Raw genomic sequence first — 23,498 nt, 5'->3', positions numbered from 1 at the left:
TAATGTGCATTAATTGTTCATAAGTGTAATAGCACAGAGGAAAGAAACTTTTTAGGAGTGCACTATATCAAGTGTAGTTTTATTATCTGATACAGCAGAGGTGGGTAGCACAGCCTAAAGCTTTACTCAAGTAAAAGTATTGCTACTTTGGAGAAAGAATGGCTGAAGAGGAAGTAAACATAGTTTTCTTCCAAAAGTAGGGAAAAGTAATGGTACAAAAGTAGAAGGTCAACATTTGTGCATAAAATCGTAAAGATCTAGTCATTCAGAGTGGTTTGATGTGAATTTTGTAGTTTCCAGAGAAACTTACCAATCAGAACTGTTCACAGTGGTGGTGATAGGAACCAGACGTCTGGAGCGTCCACTGCCTCTAAAAGCTAGCCTACAGAAAGCTGTTACATGACATAGTTATGAATACATTGCCTGACCACCCTTCACTGGTCGTGTTGGAAAGTAAATAAAATGGCGCTGTAGACACTGTGACCCCTGGATCCTATCACCACTATTGTGATCTTGATGGTTTAAAAATGGCCTTTAAGTACTGAATAGCTAATAGAACTGCAGTAGAACTCAGTACGTTAGTACATATACACCTCCTTGTATCTACATTTACTGTCCATTTTACCATCCATCTGTCTGTTTCTTTGCAAACTTTGTTAACCCCCTTTCACCCTGTTCTTCAATAGTCTGGACCCCTCAGGACCACCACCGAGTGGGTATTATTTGGGTGATGGGTCATTCTCAGCACAGCAGTGACACTGATGTGGTGGTGGTGTGTTAGTGTGTGTTGTGCTGGTATGAGTGGGTCAGACACAGCAAGTGCTGCTGCTGGGAGTTTTTAAGCACTTCAGTGTCACTGCCGGACTGACAATAGTCCACCAACCAAACATATCCAGTCAACAGCATCCTGTGGGCAGAGTCCTGTGACCACTGATGAAGGACTAGAGAATGACCAACACAGACTGTGCAGCAACAAATGAACCATCATATCTGACTTTACATATACAAGGTGGACTATCAAGGTAAGAGTGTCTAACAGAGTGGACAGTCAGTGGACACAGTGTTTAAAACCTCCAGTAGCACTGCTGTGTCTGATCCACTCATACCAGCACAACACAAGCTAACATGCCACCACCACATTAGTGTTGCTGCAGTGCTGAGAATGATCCACCACCCAAATAATACCTGCTCTGCAGTGGTCCTGTGGGGGTCCTGTTCATTGAAGAATGGGGTGAAAGGGAGTTAAAAGAGTATGCAGATAAACAGATGGACTAAAGTCTGTAATTGCAGAACTACAAAGTGCATCTATATGGTAAGTACAGATGATAGAATGGACAACGAGAGTAAATACGAGGAGGTGTACTTAATGAAGTGGCTGGGCAGTGTAGTATCTATGAGCATAGGGGCTGAAGTTTGTTAGACACTGTTAGACACTTTTTCTGATCTAAAATAAAAGCAATCAAAATTCGGTCACACCAATGTACCCCAATAAGAAGAACAACATAAGTAACTACATGACTAATTGACTAAAATGTAACGGAGTGAAACTAGAGTCAGCCTCTCAGCATGTGCACATATAGGCCTTCATATTCTGTAGAGCATTTCTTCCAGCCGTGTTCCGAAACACTTGAGGGTTGGTGTGTTATATTTCTCTCTGCTTGCACATGGATCGTTTCCAGTGGATGCACATTGGATTATTTATTTATTTATTTTTATCCCCTGCTCTCTATATTTGTTGCAATGGCATCCAGTCACATTGGCCTCACTCTATGCAGCTGTAATGAGGACATCAAAGCCATTTTAATGTAGGCTTAATTATTTATATACAGTAATATGCTCCATTAATTATGCATTTTGCTTGTTTTTTTTTAATGAATTCCAGTGATTGCAACATTTGTACTGAATTGAAGCAAGTCATGCCCGCTCTAAAAGTGGGTCTTAGTTCACTTATTAGGTGCTATTCTTTATTAAAGACAGGAACTCGTTACTCAAAGCAGTCAGAGCTGAGTTTGAGTGGAAACATGTTAGATGCTGCAAAAAACTTTGTTTTTTTCTAACTTTTCTGATTTCGTCCCTTTTGATGAACTGGGATCATTTATTACATGTTCATTACACATAAGTAGTTCTCAGAATTTAACATATAGTGGTAAGATTTGATCTAAAATCATCAACATTGTAAAAACGTTTATTTATGTTATTACATACATATAGAGTAGTAATTACATATGTCCCATAGTGTTTACAAGATATTAGTAAAGTACTAATTATACAGTTCACTTGTGAATTGGACTCTGTTCTTGATGTACTGTTTTTGAGGCCTGTATATGTCATGAAAAGTGGAGATGGTTTGAAGAGTGAAAAAAGACAACTGGCAGTTCGAACATTGTAAATAGCTGACATCATAGCTGGAGTGCTTGAGACCTTAACGTTTGAGTGTTTAGACATGTGCTGACAGGATGAGGAGAAGCTTCAGGGCTCCCCATGGCACATCAACTCTTAGTGGTTGGTGCAAGAAATACAAAATGCCCAAACTACAAAAGAAAAAATGAAAACGTCATGAATGGAGCAAGAATGTCATCAGTGATGAATTTGAAGGGAGAGAAACTCTAAAAGAAATGTTTGCCTTTGGGTTGGTGTTGAGAAGAAAGGACTGAAAATCAGACCATGGGAAATTTTACACACAGGTCAGTCCTGCATTTTGATGTCAACATATATCTATTAATAAGTGCATATTAAGCAGTTTGTATTGGAGCTAATTTGTAAAGCCAGTCCTTAAAAATAGTCATGTGGAATTTAACAAGGAATAAATACAGAACAAGTGGTAAGACTTCAAAAAAGAAAATGTTCAAGTAACATGCTAGACCTATATCCGTGATGGAGGCGAATGACTTCGTGCAGAGAAACAGCATGATGAAATGAAAAGGAGAAAATTGCCTGAATCTAGTGGCTGAGAGAGAAAGTGATAGCATGGAAGAGAAGGAATAGCAGAACGATAATAGTTAAATGCCTGACAGGATGAAGATAACGAATAAGTGTGATTTGATTTGTACGACCACCTGAGACTGGACCAGAAATAGATGTTGACTCAATGGAGGCCTTGGCGAGAGCTGTGTAAAAAATGTCCTGGCCAGCTAGAAGTCCTTTAAGGACTTCAAGAGTGGTCCCCCGAAGTCAAACCAAGGATGAAAACATGGGGAAAAAACTAGAAGCATGATGCTATGGCTCATCCATGTTCACATGTTGTGATAAAAATGGATTGTAAAAGAAGCATCTTATGTATTTTCACTGTCCCTGGAAAGAAATAGCAACTTTATAGGAGAGGGCTAATGTAAAGAAATTTTATTCCAAGCAATTTTGGAGCATTTCTATTGGTCCATTCATTATGAAAATGATATTATGTAAGTTGCTGGGTTTAAATGAAGTAGAAAAATAAAAATCGAAAAAAAATTTTGGACAGCGACATTATCAAGGGCAAATACAGTTGCACAAATCACACATAAAAAAAGTTTAACTAAACTAAAGTTCTCCTCTTTAAAGTAAATCTGCTTCTCACATAAAATTACATTTTCATATTATTTTATTGATGCATTTCATCTAACGTATAAAACAGCTTTGTAATGTTTCATATCAAATAAGATCATGTATCAGATTATTGAAAAAATAAGCAAATTTACAATTTAGGATTAAAAGAATTGCATGGAATCTACTGTACTGTGCAAAAGTCTAAGGCCACTTTTTTGTTTATTTACTATTCAGTCAAAATGACCATTTATAATATCATTTTTAGGTATTTTGTGTGCCGACTCTTTGCCTTTATTACAGCTTCCATTCCTTTCAGGAGACTTTTCAAAGAAATCTGCAGGGATATTTTTCCCTACCTCCAAAGTTCAGTCCTAGAAGTGGGTTGCATTTTCTGCTTCTCATGATCCAAATAATCCTAAACACATTCACTGATTTTAAAGTGGCTCAGAAGTAAGCAGTCCATTGTTCTGAGAGCACCAGCAGCTTCTTTGTTTGGTAAGTATGTCTTGACCTTGTCAGCTATGTGCTTGGGGTCATTATCTTGACACAGAATGAATTTCCTCCCAATACAATCCAGAGGATATTGCATAATGTTTAAAAAATTCTTTGTACTTATCAGCATTCATGTTGCTTTCTATGCACATGTCATTATACATCTCGAAACTTGGACCGATCCTTGACTGATGGTTGTAGACATGGTCCAAAAAGTCTTTCGTTTCTTTGGCAAAGTACAAACTGCTTTCTGTTACTTACATCTTAAATTTAGACTCACCAGTCCACAAAAGCTTACTCCATGTCCCAGATGTCCAGTTTCAGTTTTCTAGTGCAATTGTTCTTTTTTTCAATAACAATTTCTTGACAACTTACACTTGTACTTAATGGCTTTTTTGACTGGAAATGAAAGAAATGAAAGGATGGTCTCTAAAGTTTGCACAGTGCTGTATTTCTCTTTGTTAAAGCCAAGTGCCTACACCCTTATTATGAATCAATTTGATATATTGATAAAAAGGAAAGTACATGATGCCCAGCCATTTTTTGAAAGAGTGGATTCCTGATTAAAAGGGAATTCTATACTTTCGACATTTCTGCTAAATGAAACGATTAAGATGCAAATAAAGTCAGAGGTCTAATGTGAAATGCACAGCTGTAGAGTACCAAGGTTTGTTCACTTAATTAATGCTGCTGCACAGAAACCTATGACACAAAATGTTTACAAATACACATCTGATGCTTGAGACGTTTTACAATAATCTTGAGATAAGTTTGGCCTAAGGTGCATTTTTTAAAGCTTTTCATGATGGAGAGATATTTGCAGAGTGTTGTGAGGCAATTTTACTTTTTTTACATTTTTTTTTACTATTATCAACATTACATATAAAAACTCAGACTTGTGAATATATACTGATCATAGAACATAAATAGAAATCACTGTAGTTGCATTGTAGATATTGTAACCCCTGGTTCCTATCACCACCACTGTAAAGAAATCTGAGATTATAAGGTTTCACTGCTTTTTTTCACATCAAAGCAAGTTTGTCAACATCTCACTGACTGAACTATGGAGAAATTTTGAAAAATCAGTGGGTTTTCCCTTGAAAGGATGTCTCTTCCTTTGCTATATAAAGGATTTCCACTGCTTTCAGAATCAGATTTGGTGTACAAGCTGTACCAGCTAAACAAAATGGTTATATGAACCATCACTGAGCTCCAGCCACAATCAGCTATGCTGATCCAATTCAGGGCCGATCGATAGTGCTGAGTGTTGTAAGAGGGCAGCCGAGGCGAATGCAAAGGTGCGAAATATAGTTAAAGGTCATCGTATTAGATGTTGCCCTTTGCCTGAAACAGAGGAGGTCATGAGGCCAAGCTATGAGTGCAGTTCCACTGGGAAAAGAGAAGGCGGTGGTATGACAATGGGCCTCTTTTTTCGTAAATATAATAAAAAGTAGCTGTAGGTCTTCAGCTTTATGCATGCAAATTGCCTTACATTTTACTCTTTCTTTCTCATTATCTTTTCACCTAATAACTGCAGCCTATTTTAAAATGCATCACAGGTTTACAGGTGTGTGGCATGTTCCCTGATTGATGAAACAGATGGTAAGAGCAATTCTACGAATGAAGTGAGTGAGCGATTTTATGAGAGCATTGTGACTGCCCTATATGCAGTGTTCATTGCCACCTCTCTGAGTGGAAAATATTCAAATGGATGGTATGGAAATCCCTGGATGAGCTCAGATTTGAAATGTAAAGCAGGGTCCCTGGGAGATGAGCTCGCGCCCTGCTGCACCCTGTCCTCTTCACCACTCGGTCCAGATAGCCCGATTCCGTTTGCAGGGAGAAATCTGCGGATCTGGCGCGCGTGTGGAAGTCACACCTGATCCAACAGGACCTCCGGTCCGGCACCTAGCACCCCCAACGTGAAGGTAAGGTAAGACAAAGCCTTTTGTGTGATGGTGTTACTCTCGGAGGTGCCATTGCTTGATATCACTTTCTGAGGCCACCATTGCTATAAAACATGGGGAACTCAGTGGAAGAGCTTACCAGCTCCCAAGATGCAATAGACAGCTGTAGGTCATAGAGACTGGTCATGTATGGATCTCTTAGTACAAAGTCTATAAGCTGCCAGTAGTCTTCCTGACTGTAGTAGTTTTACCTGACTTTGGCCATAGTGAAAGATCAGGCAGCCAAGACAAAAACAATGCAGCTGCCATTCAAATATATTCAAACTGAGTGGACGAAAGGCCGCAGCAAGGCATTGATCAAAAGAATGACAACAGGCAATGGATGAAAGGCCACAGGAAATAGCCCTTAGCATGGAGCATTTGTAAAAGGAAAGTGAGCAGGTTACAGCCTAAGTCTTCTTTATGGGAAGAGAGTTACTGACAAAGTGAGAGTAGCCCTAGTATGACCTATGAAATGTTGGATGAAGGGGGTTGGACATCACCCGCCCAGCTCTACAGGTCCAGCGGTCAAACAAATAAGTAGCCATTTTAAGCTCTAAATGGTCATTTTAGCTTGAGTTGCTAAGGTGCTAACTAAGCTACCAGCTGCTACAAATTATTCAAGCTTGTGCCTGAAACTTTGCTAGATTGGCATCTATGGAAACCTGTAAGATACCAAATTTGTAGCCAAGTCTTGGTGTTTGACAGATTGTGCTAATGCGGGCCACAAAGTGATCCATCCCTAGCTCCCAAAATGCCACAACCTCATAGAGGCCTCATTTTAAGCTAAGTCAACTTTGACGGGAACCAAAGAAGTTGTTGTTTGAGCTTTCCACACACCAAGCTAACTGCTACAGTTTAAGCTACTATCTAGCTAGCTGCTGTGGTTTTTGTCCATCTGCTTTACTTACTGTTGTGATTAAGTGCCATCACATCGATTCAAACTACTAGTGACCAAATGGACAGTGTTTCTCCAGAATGTCCTGTCTTCTGTTTTGACCTTCAGGCTTCTTAATGGTTTGTCTCTGATTGTCTCCATCAATCTTGTTGCTGCTCATTCTCTTCTTCTTTTACATTCAACTGTTCCAAGCATAATTGTCCTTTCCAATTAATCGCTTCTTCTCATTATATGTCCAACATAAGAGATCTTCAGTTTGGTTATCTGGGTTTCGAGTGAGAGGTGAAGCTCGGTCAAGGATCCATTTGTTTGTTTACTTTGCCCACCAAGGTACTCTTTAAAGTTCAAGGACATCAGTATCAAGCTTTTTATTGTACAGCTTTTACAACCATAAAGAACCTCAGAAAATAAAATAGCCTGAACAGATCTGAACTTTGTTTGTTTCAAGCTCCTTTGTTCTTGTTTTGCCAAGTGTCAGTCTGTGTTGGATGTCACTAATTAAGCAAAAGCTGTCTATCACTTCTACATCTTCACCACCAATGGTGAAGTTAGCAGCCTTTCTCATTGTCCTACCTTGGTTTTTTCATTTTGCTGTTTGACTTGCTCCATTCCACCCATTGACTGCTGGGATAGGTTCTAGCTCCCCCCGCAACCCAGAAGAACTTGCTCCATGCATTTAGCAGGTTGTGCTGGCAAAATGCCAGAGTGTTGGTGCTGTGTATGAAATAGAACATCTGTAGCGTCTTGATGGTACAATTTTACTGGCTTTGTATTACTGAACACAGAGCGCCACTCTATATTTTCAAGGAAATTTCAATGAACAAGATTTAGGTGTGTCCAGAAAGATGAACAGAGCTGTATAATGACTGAGAAAGCTGTATAGCATCGAGAATGAAGTAAAAATAAAATTATTCTCCAGAATTCATCCTTGTCCTAAAGTGGTGATCATATCTCAAGGCAGGAAACCTGATGAAAAATGTTTAGTCGTATGCAAAGATTTTGGCACCTCTGGTCAAAAGACATGTTTTGTTCATTTTGAAGGTGAAAATAACACATCCACTAGGGAACAAGCTTAAATATGGCATTTTTTTCTGCAAATATTAGTGCAAAATTTTTATTTATTTAACATATTGGAAAAAGAAACAAGTTTTATAAACTGCACCTTATAGTTCTTCCCAGTATGTTAAATTCAGCAACTGAACAGTAACTTTGCATAAAAATGTGCAGAAGTGTGTTCTCTGTAGAGGATGTTATAACTTAGTTTCACTTAAAAAAAATCAACAAAACAGGTCATTTGATCAGGGGCACCCAAACCTTTGCAAATGACAATCACTCTGTCTCCACCACACCTACACGTCTTCATTGTACATTGAATGACACTGCCTTAGCACTCTTGGAACTCCATGCTCCCCAAAGTCTTCCTGTAGTATTCTGAGGGTGGGCTCATGCACAGGCCAGAAACGTACAGGGCCTCTGTGGTGATGAGTCAGGTCTGGCGACCTGTGTCTGAACATGCAGACTCATTTTGCATGTTGCATCGTTACCAAATCAAAGCTACAGTCTTATCCTAATGGCGAGAATCTGGCCCTTGAATTTTTGACGTGATACGCCGTTGCTTGTCGCTCAGCCTTGGCGCTCTTCTCGAGGGTCACTCTTTATCCCCTTCCCTGTTTCCCACGACCCTCTCGACATTCAGCGACATGAGTCACAAAGGAGCAGCGTCGATTAGGTAACTCCTGGCGTCAGGAATCAAAGACATGAGTCCATCACAACACGCTGACATTTGTGGGTGTCATTGAATGACATCCTCAAGGTCTCAACAAGAGAGTGAATGAAGAAAGAGAGAGTTGCAAATATACACTTTCTTTCTTTCTTTCTTTCTTTCTTTCTTTCTTTCTTTCTTTCTTTCTTTCTGTCTGTCTTTCTTTCTTTCCTTCTTTTTTCTTTCCTCTTCTCATTTTTCTTTCCCTCACTCTCTCCTTATATAGCAACGAAATAATAAAAACAATATCAAGTCTATATCTGCAAGTTAGTGAGACACCCACTCTCATTTGCAGTGAGAGGCAAATGACCCTGATGATGAGTCATAGCATCACTTTAAAGCTGGTTTATTTTCTCCGTACAAACATGCTGAAATGCTGCACGGCTTCTAAATGCAGGTACCCTTATGAGAGGTGTGCAGAGAGAGAAAGGGAAAGAGAGAGCGAGAGAGCTTTGCCTTGCTGCAGAGCCCCAGGGCTCTCAGTCCTTCCCCCCAATGCCCTCCCAAATCAAGCCTCTCTTTGAACATTCCCATTGAAAGGCAGCATACTCTATTACACCAGGGGGGGCCGAGAGCTGGTGAGACATCCGCGCTTTCCTCCGTACCACTCAGAGTATCGGGAAAGGCATGAAGAAATGTAACTCTTATTTGAAATACTCTCTGATTTAAATCTGCGCACTGACTGATAACTGCGTTTGTGCAAAAGCATTTGTTAACGCGCATCTTCCCATCTTCTGATAACAAGATACGTGCCACTCTAAGGAACAATGCTGTTTGTTTGCAATAGCGTGGAGTCTTTGTCATGATCGGAGGATTTGTGTTGCATTTCTTGGCAAAAGCTGCTGTGATTTAATGCAAGTAAGTGAGTCCTAGGGCTACTTATTTTACTGTTTGTTTTGCAAGAGTTTACAGAAGAGTTAGTTTGTAATAAGCACCACCTCATTTCAGGACGCATTTGGAAAAAGATTCTCTTGTTCATTGTAAATATCAGTGAGTAACTATTGATGTTTTTAAAGCAGATTACAGCAGATGCCAAATATCCCATCCTAGTGTATCTCAATATGATATCAATAGATCAGTATAGTACAATAAATGTGCTCATGTGATTTGATTGTTTTACAGCTGTCTGTAGCCCACTGACCAAATTGGAAATCAGGACCATGGAGGTCAAACATTCAATCACCAGACATTTGGATTACTTTATTAACACCAACTCATAAGACAGTATAAATTTTCTAAAAAAGCTAAGAGAAAAAAGCTAATTTTAGTGAATTTTTACAGCAGCCATAAAATTGTTACTATTTCATATTTATTGTACATATATACATGTATTTCTGCCTTTGATTAAGTCGCGAGCAATTTGCAACACTAAAGAGAAGAACACTAAAGAGCATGGCATACAGTTTCCCCTAACTTTGAATAATAATTTCATGATTTACACGTGTTATACTGTTGATTTTGAAATGTAAAATGAGTTTTATTACATTAGTTATGTAATGAAAGCTCAACAGTATGTATTGTTGTGGTAAATGCTATTTGTTATTGTAATCTTGCAGTTTTATCTCAGCATGGCCCTCTTTGTAGAGAGGTGTGAATTATTTTAATAGCAGGGGGTTCTCACCCCTCCGTTTTCACCCCACATTGCTCACTAGCAGCTCAACATGGAGTCACAATATTTCACACACAGAAAGCCAACGATGTCCTAGTTAATCTGAGAGCAGAGTTATAGGGATAATTCTTTATTTCTTCGTATTGATTAAAAAAATCTGATTTCCAGTTCTCCAGTGGAATGACCATTAGGGGCCCACAAAACAAAGAAGCTATGCACTATATGTAGAACTATGTAGAAATGAATAATCAGATGATGGGAGTACGATAAAAAAGTGAGGCATTTGTTCCATTTTTTATGCTTTTGGTCCAGTGGAAGTACAAAGTGTGACAGTGATTGGCAATATGACAAAATGTTATCATTATCATGAAAAATTAGATCATGATATGCTATTCTGAGTATTTCATGGGTTTCTTCATGATTCTAGAGCACCGAACCACTGCATGACATTTAGACCAATTATAGAGCCCATAAACAACGATAGCCAGTGTAGAGTAACTTCATAAATTGCATAGTAACAAGTTGCAAATTGGAAGTTAGCCCATGTTGCTATTATCTTTATTTATTTATTTATTTATTTGTACCAAAGACTAGATCTCTTGTTAAAAAATGTTTTAAATCAATGCTTTTTTATAGTCTTTTTAAACTGTGATGTTAAAGATGTCATATTGTTTTTGTTTTTTTTTTTCCTTTGAGATCTTTTTGTGACATTTGTGTGGGTTTCTGCCTCAAAAACAGTCATAACCCATTTTACATGACAATTTCCCCACCTCTCTTTATGCATTAAAATGAAATGGGCTGTTTTTGTTTACTGTGCCTTTAAATGTAAACAAGCTCTGTTCTTATTGGCTGCCCTATATTATGTCCCAGTCAAACACTGAACTAAACACTTCTTATAACTTCAGCAGGAATGGGCGAGGCTAAACTTCTGTAGGATAAATAGGTGGATACATGTGAAATGCATTTCAGATTGTTTCCATATATGAACTGCATGTACTAGTACACCATTTATAAAAGTGTTTTTATTGTGGCAGTTGTACATGATTTTTTGCTATGAAGAAAGCTGCAGTTGTGGTCAGTGTGCGAAACACCGTATAGTATTAAGGGGGTCACATGTTGGCTGGCTACTCCAGCACTGACTAGCTGCTAACTTATTCACCATAGCGGTACTGATGCTACCTAACTTCAATGGCACGAAAACGTTTGATTTAACAATACTTCCTTTGAAAATGCTCTTTTGTGTATTAGTAATGCGCCGTTAAACAATGACCTTTTCTTGACTTGTTGATTTTGAGACATTCAGGTGCTCCGAGAGGTTAAGTAGAGCATCGTGGACCCCGCAGGACCCCTTGTATTTCACACCTTGGTTGTGGTTTCATCTCGGCACAGCTGTCTTTGTGGAGAGATGGAAATTGTTATCACACCAGGGAGTCGTCACTTCTCCCCTTTCACTCCTCATTGTTCACTAGCAGCTCAATGCAGGATCACAACATTTCACACACTGAATGCCAATACTGTCCAAGTCAATCTATAACAGAATTATTTGGAAAATATTTTATTACATCATATTAATCAAAAATATCTAATTTTAAAACTTTAAGCTTTAACAATGTTTACATACTACTCTTTTACTTCAAAGAGTGAGGAAAATTGGGCTTTCTATGATATGAGCTTCAGAACGTTGTCATATTGCCCACCCATGCCTGTGACTACATTAGCTAAAGCATGTCCCTGGAGTCAATGTTGCTCATTTCCATTGCTGGCGTGGAGCAGGCATTATGCTTAGATACAGATACGAGTCTGTCCCGGAGTCTTCCCGAGCCCGTCTGAGGGGCGCAAGTGCTAACAGCCTGTGCCTTATCTGACTGCATCAACTTTGCTTTGTTTAAAAGAAGAATAAAAGAAATGGTGGGTGTGTGTGTATGTGTGTACACCCATGTGCCTGTGTGTGTGCGAGGGGGGTGTAACTGGACCCTATAGCGGCAAGCCTGAGAGTCTCTGAAAGGATTTTTGATGCAGTAATATTATATGTCTGTCCCAGCTCGGGCCAGACAAAGGTGCGCAGCCAAGCGCCAGAGCAAAGCATGTCATCTAAATGGTGAAGCCATTCCTTTTGCAGTGTATTACATCCAGTTGCTTTGTGCTGCCTGAATTTGGCTGGCTTGATGGCACAAAAGAGGTAGTTTGTTCACCCCCCCGACAAGCTTGCTTTTATTTGCGGCGGCCCTTTGATGTATAGAGAGCGGAGCATTTAGGCCAGGATATCCCCCCGCAGAGCGACAGCGAAGAAATCCCACTCCTACAGTACGATCCTTAACAATCCCCGGCCTTTCAGCGCTCTAAAGCTTTTATTCACTTTAAGGACTTCACTTTCCACCATTATGTGTCGTCTATCTGTTATTCTAAGGTAATGAGGAATGATAGGTGTGTTCTTTTGTGTGGATGTACACACAGTGTGCTTCATAGTGTGTGTGTGTGTGTGTGTGTGTGTGTGAAGGAGGGGGCCTTCATACAGTGCCAGGAATTGCCATGCAGCGCAACAAGCGGCACTAGCCAAGTGCAAATTGCATTTGTTGCACTGTGCAGCAGCTTTTCCTTTCACAATAAAGACGCCATCGTCAGTTCCGTAACAGCGTTCAACTCCGCACCTGTTTAAAGGACAACCAGTGGCACACCCACTCGTAATGATGTTCATCCTTAATGGGAAATTTCTGCTGCTGATGTAACAAAAAAACAAACACGCTGTCAAAGTATTTGCATGATAATACATTGCAAATGATGTAAGCATAAAGAGCCTAAGGAGAATAGCTTAGCAGCTAATGGATATAGAGGAACAGGTGTATAAGATATTGAACTGCTTAAGTATAAAGCAAATAGGTGTTTAAAGTAAATCTTCACTTTGGCATGCAGTACTGTGCAAAAGTCAGAGACCACCCTTATTAATTTATTTGTGGTTCAGTATCAAGAAAAAAAACATGTATTTTACAGACATTTAAGCCTCAACAACTAACTTAAACCTTTTTGGTATTTAGTGTGTCCACACTTTACTGTTATTACAGCTTGCATTCTTTTTGGGATTTATCTTCTATGAAATCTGATGTTTTTCCACACCTCTAAAGTTCAGTCTTAGAAGCTGGTTGCGTTTTCTGCTTGTCATGATCCAACTATTTCCAAACACATTCAGTGATGCTGAGGCCTCGGCTCTGGAGTGGTCAGTCCATTGTTCTGAAAACACCAGCAGCTTCTTAGTTTGATTGCAAATGTTCTTCTGTCTATTTCCTTTTCTCAGTAAGGGCTTCTTGACAGTTACGCATTCTTTCAGACTCATAGTGTTCAGTTATCCTTTCACAGTGGAAGGATGGACAGAAGCACTAGTGGATTTGTTCAGATCTGAAGCAAGAGTGGAGCTTGATTTTCTCCTTTCTCTCAAAGATGAAAGTGCTGTTTATATGATGGCGACAGTTTCGGTGGTCAACCAGGTCTTGTACAATTGTTATAGGTCCCTACTTTCTCTGTGTCTTTTAAATTATTTTTTGAACTCCACTTTTGTAAATTCATATCTAATCTACATGGAAATATCTCCTGAAAATAAATAGCTTATCTTTAATGGCTGTTTTGACTGGCAATCAAACAAGTGAATGGTGGTCTATGACATTTGCACAGTAAATTATCACTGCAAAACCTCATAGCTCCAAAATGGTAACTTAAGACAGGAAGTTAAAACTTTAGCTTGAATGTACATCCATAAGATTTTGAGTCATTTTAGAGCACTTTTGATGGGTCCATTCAACAGGAAATGTTCATACAATGTCAAGTGCAAATGACATTTTCAAATAGTCTTTATAAAAGAGTTACGAGATTCTGCTAAGTACAGAAATACATCTATGATAAAACAATACATATGGGAATGGCTAATGAAGTGTTTTTTACAACAGATTGTGTATCAAAGTCATTTTCCTAATGCTTTCAGAGTCACTGACCTTCGTGTTAAGCTAGTCAAAATGTGCTAAGGTCATCGTCCATATTATGAGGGAATTTAGGCCTTAAATGGCCACTTTAATAAAACTAGCAAGAGTTTCCACATGTGTGAAGTCCTGGAATCAAAAACATCAATAAACACTTAATAAATTAACCCACATTCCTAGAAAGACTCACATCAAATAGCTCTCAAAATGAAGCACACATATGAATGAAGTCCATATTTTGCCAAAATGTCTTCACTTCTTTATATTCTCATTTCTGCTTTCTTTTTGAAGACTGTTGAACATATTTAATTTGTCTTTTTTGTCCGCATTTCTCAGTTTATGAGCACTGGCCAACAAAGCTGCTAATCGTTCAGCATTAGCAGTGTACACAAAGATGCAAATACACTGGTGTATGCTTGCAGTGTCTAAAGCCTGACCAGAGAGAAACATGCAAATAAAGCTAGTAAAATATATCACACACACACACACCCACACACACATAAACACACTACCTGCGTCACTGTTGGCAATAATTATGACATACAGCACTGTGCAATGTGATAGACCACCCTTTATGTATTGATTACTGACAGGCAGTTTATGCAGTTAAAACAATACTGTGCAAAAGTCTACAAGATTTGTTAAATTTCAAAGTTGCCATTAACTTTAAGCTATTCATTGTAAGGGAATTTTTTGAGTAGATTAGATCTGAGTTTTCCATAACTTTCAACATTATTTAATGTGTACTTGGATCATGATAAGCAGGAATTTCTAAGACTGAACTTTGGAGTGTGAAAATATATATATATATATATATATATATATTTCTTGGAATAAAATATCTTTCCATTAACTTACATTAAAAGTAAAGAATGTTTTTGCCTTCTCCTGTAAAGCTACTGTTTTGAAGATACATGTTTTTCTTTGGACAATATCGATATAAACTGACATACAGTACCACCTTTTTTCTGCCCTGCTAGATCTGCCATGGTCAACTGTAAGTTTTATTACTGTGACACACGTCAGCTCGAGTGGTATAAAGCATGCCGCAACTGAACTCTGGAGCAGTGGAAACATGTTCCATAGAGTGATGAATCATGCTTCACTATCTGGCAGTTAATGGACGAATCTGGGTTTGGTGGATGCCAGAACTCTACCTGCTAGAATGCACAGTGCCAGCAGTAAAGTTTGGCAGAGGAGGGATAATGGTCTGGGCTGTTTCTCAGGGTTTGGGCTATGTCCATTAGTTCCATTTGAAAGTAATGTTAATACTACAGCAAACAAAGACATTTTAGACAATTACATGCTTCCAACTTTGTGGCAACAGTTTGGGGAAGACCCTTTCCTGTTCCTGTATGACTGTGCCACTGTGCACAAAGCGAGGTCCATAAAGACATGGTTTGATGTGGAGGAATGCCAGTGACCTGCACAGAGTCCTGATGTCAAGCCCACTAAACACCTTTGGGATGAATGGGACATCGATTGCAAGCCAGGCCTTCTCATCCAACATCAGTGTCTGACTGCACAAATGCTCTTTTGACTGAATGGGTACAAATTCCCACTGACATACTAAAATCCTGTGCACAGTCTTCTCAGAAGAGAGGAGGATGTTATAGCCACAAAGACATGGCCAACTCCATATTAATGCCCTTGGATTTTTAATGCAATATCCAAAAGGCCAAATAGTAGTAATGGTCTGCTGTCCACATACTTTTGGCCATATATTGTATGTATAACCCCACACATTCTGACACTGTAATGTGTGCGTTTCTATTTAGTCCAGTCTATATGTACTTTATCTTTTTATAGAGTGAATGGGAGAAACCCGGTCTCCCACTGAATGCGTGTGTGCTTGCCTGCATGTGCCTCTTCATCTGAGTGCGCATGTGTTTGAGCTGGCCTTGTTTTCAGCTCGTCATGACTCATGAGCTTTTTAGAATAACCATACAGAGAGTTTAGCTTGGCCTGAGTGAGCCAGAGGAGTGGGCTCTCTCGGGCTGGAGAGTTCCACATCCTGCCATTTTGTTTTAATGGAAACACGGCTCCACAGTCCAGGGAAGATGTCAAAAGCCCTATTAAGCACAGAGCTCATGGTAGAGCTACAAGTGCAGCCAAGGGGTCCTACTACCTCTCTTTTCAGCTACAATGAAAAAAAAAAAAAACAGCGCAATTTCCAGAGCGATCTCCAAAAAGTGTGAGCAGCCGGCTGGAAGCCAATTCATGTCATGTTGATATGTAAAAACACACTGTGGTGTTGTAGCTGCTAGCCGGAAGCTGTTGCTAGCTGCTAAAGAAGTGACAGCAGCACAATGCTGCTTCAACAACGAGGCTGCTATACAGTTTCACTGGAGGACGATCACTTTCATCTTTTCTTTGGGGAAAGAGAGAGAGAGAGAGAGATTTGTCTCCTAAGCATAGCAGTTTGGTACTGAATCACCACTACTGCTATATGGAGACAATGTAAGAAAGTGACAAAGCACTGATTTTACACACACACACACACACACACACACACACACACACACATATATATATATATATATATATATATATATATATAGTAGTGAATTCAACTACTTTAAGGTGCACCTGTTGCTTACCCAGCCATTCATTTGCTGTACAGCTTGTATCATCTCCTTAGAAGAGCAATATCGGTACAATGGGATGGTTTGGAGTAGCCTAAGATCACCATGTCTAAGCTCACCAGTGTTGACTAGACAGGTATAACACTCACAAGTATTGGGCTGTAGAGCAGTGCAGCTGCATTCTCTGGAGTGATGGAGCACTTTGGGATGAGTTTGAGTGCTGTTTGTGATCTATAAACTCATCATCCAACATCAGCACCTGACCTCACTAATGTTCTTGTCACTAATGTTGTGAATGCCACTAAATACTCACAGCAATGTTCCAACATCTAGCGTAAAGCCTTCCCAGAAAAGCAGAAACTGTGCAAAGTTTGCAGCAATCATTTGCTTTTATACAGTACTGTGCATAAGTCAGAGACCACCCTTGATTTTTTTTTATTCCAGTCTAAATATTTAACTTCCAGTCAAAAGAGCCATTAAGTACAAATTATTTATTTCTCAGGAAATATTTTTTTCTGAGGAAATGAAATATAAGATAATCCACTTGCATAAGGAAACGAAATGTCAAAGGAAAATAAGAGATAAAACAGGAGTTTGGTAGACCTTGTAGACCACCAAACTGTCACCATCAAGTAAAGAGTGCTTAAAGCTTTTATCTTTGAGATAGAGGAGAATCAAGCTTTAAGCTCTTGCTTCAGATCTAAAAAATCCACTGGTGTTTCTGTCCATCCTTCCACTGTGAGAAGACAACTCAGTCTGAAAGGATGTGTAGCTGATTAGAAGCTGTTACTTAGAAATGGAAATAGACAAAAAAAGAAATCAAACAAAGAAGCTGCTGGTGTTCACAGAACACAGAGTCCAGACTTCAACATCACTAAATACACTAAATATACACAAAATTTCCTAATTGTTAAATTTTCTTTGGGATCAATAAAGTCTCTATCTATCTATCTATCTATCTATCTATCTATCTATCTATCTATCTATCTATCTATCTATCTATCTATCTACCTTTCTTTCTTTCTTTCTTTCTATCTATCTATCTATCTATCTATCTATCTATCTATCTATCTATCTATCTTTCTTTCTTTCTTTCTGTCTGTCTGTCTGTCTGTCTGTCTATCTATCTATCTATCTTTGATTCTTTCTTTCTATCTATCTATCTGTCTGTCTGTCTATCTATCTTTCTTTCTGTCTATCTATCTATCTATCTATCTATCTATCTATCTATCTATCTATCTATCTAACACTAAGTACTGAAAATTTGTAGCTGTGTAATTTTTTCTTACGTTGATGCCTACACTGAAAAGGAACTTCCTTTCATGGACACACTAAGCTGGCAGTAACTGTCATTCATTTAAGGCTTAAGTAAAGCTTCCGGTCATCTTCAGAAGCTTTAGCCTCATTAGATGTGTGATCATTGTGTGACTCATGACGATATATAGACCCACTCTAAATAATTGCTTTGAAACTTTATTGATCAGTACTTGATTACCAAACAGGAAACAGAGCCTGAGGAGAGAAAAGATAAAGCTGTGTTTGTGACTCAAAGGGAGTCTAACAGCTTCTACCTTATGACCTTATCATAGCGGTAAAGAATCTATCAATTTTCTGTCAAATTTCAAATGACAGTTTAACACCTTAATCAATACTCACCAATTTTATTCACAAAGGGCTGGTGTTGCTGCAGTTTTTCACTCCAATCAAACAGAAGCACCCTGCCTTAAAAACCCTGAGGGCCTGTATGCGGAGCCACCCTTCAGCTGCTCACTTACATATAGACATTACAATAGATATGTAGAAATAATTGATTAGTCTTATATGGGGCCCTAGTCAAGGACACCTTTGCCAAGGCCAAGACAAGTTTAAGACTTTGACTAACGGGGATCGAGTCAAAAGAGGACCAAGTGCAAGACCAAGTCAAGTTCGAGACCCCAAAATTTTTGAGTCATCTTTGAGACCAAGTCTTCACAAGGCTTTAACTGCTTTCAGTACAGATTTCTTAGTCTTGTTAAAGTAATAGCTGAAGTAATTTAAAAGTAAAGTATACTCCTACAGATTCACTTGGGACAACATATTTAATACTAAGGCTTCGTAATAAAAGAGTTATTACTTTTATTTTGCTGTACTGTTTAAATGAAATGAAATAATTACGTAATTCATCAATATCATGAATTACATTTGCATTTAACTTACCATCACCAACCCCGCCAAAAAAGACATGTTTCTCCAAAACAGTAATAGAAGAAGGCAAAAATATTCTTAATGTTTAATGTAAGTTAATGAAAAGAGACTTTTGTCCAGATAATTCCAGAGCATTTCTATTGGTCCATTCACCAAGAAATCACACAATGCAAAAGGCAAGTTCCCATCTCTACTTCTGACTTTTTCGTATGTTTTGATACCAGGAACCATAATCATAGCAAAAATGTATAGGATGGGTTCTTTTTCTGCAAAATATACTGTACTTACCACAGTAACTGTTCATCACTTACGAACACAAATGATGAAATGGATTGAAAGATTAGAATACAGTCTCCAGTCATGCTTCAGCACCCTGAATTCCTTGCCTACTCTGAATGTATTCAACCAATGCCAAATGGCTAATTAAAACAAAAACAGACACTGATTTGCTTTTGACTTGCTTAAGTATGAGTCAGTGCATGTTTGTGACAGCTAAAAGAAATACAACACAGAAAAATATAATTTTTAAGAGACCAGAGATGAAATTTGGCAAGAATACTGGCCAAGACCAAGACAATTCCAAACACAAATACTGCTGAGTCCAAGACAATTTAGGGACAATAGAAAAAAACATATTGAGTCTGGACTACAGCAGTATTCGTAAGACTAATAACTGAACAAAAAGACTAGGATTCAAGCTAATATGACATAATACAATTGTAATAATATTATAACATGCATGTTATTACTATTTACAATATTCTGCTAAAATGACTGAGTGTAATTCATTTTAGGAAGCAATGACATTACAATGCATTGAAAACTACGTACCAATGCATTTTGATATGTGCTTAAATCTCCAGACTTCGTGCAGCACAACATTCAGCGCTAAAATATGTTTGGTGACCTTGTTTGATCTTCCTTTGCTTAAATCACTCAAGGGGTTTGTTTGCTTTCTCTCTTTTATATCTTGAATAAAGATGAATGTCAAAGTTTCCATGAGGACGTCATGAAATCTACAGATGGCATTTCTAGCCACAGAATTGTCATTAAAGGATATGGGGACTGAGCAAGGCTGTAGTTCAGAGCATTTTTTTCATTCTTGTAACGGACCAAGGCTATGGAAACAGGCTTCAGGTTTAGTAATATCTGGGGTTAGTTATTAACAATTGGCTGCCCTTCATCCCCAAAAACCAAAGTGTGCAAGGGCAGCAATGACTGTTCTTCTTTGGAAAACGGATTGCTTTAAAGTCAATTCAACAACATTATACTTTGTTATAGCTTTTATATTCAGTGTAAAGGGAAATGTAACCTAGCTCATTCACTGGATCAGTTCATGGCATTGCTTCTCCAAATCCTTCGAAACAAATGTGCTAAACATTGTTATAAAGCAAAGATCATTGTTCCTGTCTGGCTAGTTTATTAGAAGGCTAATTCCAGGAAATGTGTTTACATTTCCAAGCAAGAATCGGTTGATATTTACTTGGGAAACAAACTGCATGACATACGGCTTGATAGAATAATAATAACACAATAACTGAAAAGTTTCCTGCAGACACATTTCCCTTTGCGGATAATAAGAATACCCACCTGCCGGTATATAGTCTTGCATACCAATCAGTGGAGTGTGCTTGCAGCTTAACTTTCATGGGAATAAATAGTATTCAGTGAACATAAATATTATTGAATATTAATACCCTCATGTCTCATGTGTGATTGTCCTGACTGGATTCAGAGTGTGGGAGTAATCAGATGACAGGATGACAGTGGGGGTTCGGAACACTCTTTAAGAAGGTGGGGGAGTTTGAGGATGTGTGAAAGAAGTTGAGAGATGAATGAAAGAACAAGTGATGCCCATTCAGCCACAAAAAGAGTCCCCCCCCCCCACTTTACTGCTAGAGGTTATTTTTACCGCCAGGTACGAGTAAGTCATGACGCGCAGGCCTCATTACTGATATTTATGGAACACAAATTGAAACGGAGAAATGATACACCATCCCCTGAGGGCCATCCGCTCTTAATAGTTGTCGGTAAAGGGAGTGAAGGAAGGGGCTCAAAAATGCTGACGGCCGGAATTCTTTCAGTCGCCGCGCACTTTACGTCGCGTAATGATTCCGGAGACCAGGAGAAGCCCAGATGTAATTAACTGCCACAAACAAGCATGCTCAGGTGCACTGTGTAACAACAACAACAACAACAACATAACAAAACAGTGTCTATAGAAGAGATATAGAAAAAGATGGCCTATAAATCTAGAACCAAAAGACTTCAAACACGTCCCATGATATGTACAAACACATGCCATGACAGTGTATAATATGGGGCTGTTCCATAACATAGTTAGCATCCTCTCAAACTCGTAAGATAAAGTGCTGGCTTTTTGCTCGCACACCTGCGTTTGTGATTGTGCTGAGATTGTGATTTGGTTTACAGACCTCAAGGGAAGCCTCTGAATCAATCCTTGTAAATAACTTAAACAACAAATTGTTGGTTTGAATTCACTTTTGACTAAAGTATAACATCAATCACATTCCAGTTCTTAGATTCACTGTAAAGCGGAGTTTGGCCTAAAAGGGGTTCTTTGGAATGATGTCAGACAAGAACCATATTTGGTTCCCTAAAGAACCTTCTAGTGGACACATTTTTGCTGAGACATATAAGTGTAGAGAACCTTTTTTAAAAGAGGAACCCCAGTGATTTTTTACATTTACTGCATAATTTAATCATTAAGACGTAAACAAATCTACTCAGGGTGGTTGATGTAAAATGCTCCATTCTAGAGAAACTTACCAAGTCAGAATTATTCACAGTGGTGGTGATAGGAACCAGACGTCTGAACAATTTGCTGCCTATAATAGCTACCTCACAGAGTGCTTCTGAATATCGTTGCTGTCCAAAGAAAAGCAAGTATCTCCATTTTTGCTGATTTTTAGTTTTCTGCATCATTTGAACATGTTGGCTGTCCTTTACATTGAGTGAAAATTTCATGATGAATCAACCAATAGAAATGCTCCAAAATGACTTGGAATAAAATATCTTCACAATGACTTATATTAAAAGTAAAATATTGTAAAGATACCATTTTGGAGATACTTGCTTTTCTTTGGACAGTGACAATATGTTGTCTGATGCCTTAGACGCTGTTTTATAGCTTTTAGTTGAGATGAATAGATTAAATATATTTTTAATCTATACATGATATAGAGGTATATGCAGGATGCTATAAGGCAAAATCAGTGTTTTGGATTTACCACTACTTTATGATTATCAACATTACAAACAAAAACTACATTCGATATAGTTGTGATGCAGACCTAATGACCCCAGTTCCTATCACCACCATTGTAAAGAAATCAGAGTTTCTCTACAATCCACCATTTGATATCAAAACACTTTAAATCGTTTTATTTACATTTCAATGCCCAAATTAAAGGATTGAATTCCCATTTAAAGTCTACCTTTTCTGATGACTGTGCATCCAAATCAGGATTCTTCATTTTTAAGAGTGCAGTACAGTAGATCCCTTTGGTTCTTTAATAAAGTACAGTAGGGGCCTGTTTACTGCTCTGTAATATGCAGTTTTATTGACAGTATTAAAACTAGAAGTTCCAAAAGTGTTCCTTGGAGCAAAACCACAGAAGAGACACTTTTGGTTCTCCAAAGAACCATTCAGTGGAAGATTATATTTAGAGCCATTTTTGGAAATGAGATTTGTGAGTGTGAAGATGCTTTTTAAAATTTTAAGATCCTCCAAGTAATGTAAAGGTTTTACACCAATTAAGCCAAGAACTTAGAATTTAGGAGCCATTATTTTTAAAAGCGTAATCTATAGTATCTGAAAATTTCTTATGAATCACACTCTTATAAAGATGTTTTTTCAAGGGTTCTTGAATGATTCTGTATAGAGCCATGAACTCAAAGAATGCTTTGCATGATTAAAATGTTCTTTGCATCATGAAAGGGTTCTTCAGATTGATGGAGAATGTGCTGTAGATGCTTCTATATAGAATCTTTTTGAAAAAGGCTCCATATAGCACCAAAAAGCATTCTTCTATTGTTACAATATTATGTTTATTAGAAGAACCCATTCTTGGTGCTGTATAGAACTATTTTTTTTTTAAAAAAAGGTTCTTTATCGAACCATCTACAGCACATTCTCCATCGATATGAATCTTTTCACAGTGTAAATAACATTTTAATCATGCAAAGAGTTTTTTGAGTGTTCATTGTTCTATATATAACCATTTTCTTTACTAAAGAACCCTTGGAGAATCATCTGTTTAAGTGTGTAGTTGCTAAAATGCATTAAAATGGCTTTATATTTTTTAGATAAGTTTTATATTTCTCACAGCACATTGAATACAGAAGCAATGCAGTCTAGATTTATTCTTTCCCAACATATTTCAGCACCTTTATTATTAATGCAGGAGATGATTTCACTCTCCTTTTTTCCAGCCGTCCTGTTTTTATTGATGTTTAAAGCTTGAGTCAACTAACGCCAATCAGCTGGTCTAATTGCTTTAAAAATTTGG

General features: G+C 38.2%; 1 protein-coding gene across 1 annotated transcript in view; it reads left to right on the top strand.

The window, feature by feature from the left end:
- Positions 1-5,900: 5,900 nt before the first annotated feature.
- bdnf (brain-derived neurotrophic factor) overlaps positions 5,901-23,498 on the top strand; it is a 47,836-nt gene continuing 30,238 nt past the window's right edge. Inside the window, exon 1 of the mRNA XM_036584529.1 lies at positions 5,901-5,945. The gene's annotated coding sequence lies outside the window, so the exon portion shown is untranslated. The remainder of the gene's footprint in view (positions 5,946-23,498) is intronic.

This window comes from Colossoma macropomum, unplaced genomic scaffold (assembly GCF_904425465.1).
Source record: "Colossoma macropomum unplaced genomic scaffold, Colossoma_macropomum, whole genome shotgun sequence".
NCBI classification, from domain to species: Eukaryota; Metazoa; Chordata; class Actinopteri; order Characiformes; family Serrasalmidae; genus Colossoma; species Colossoma macropomum.
Note: the sequence above shows the minus strand (reverse complement) of the source record. Positions and strands in the feature narration are given on the sequence as shown.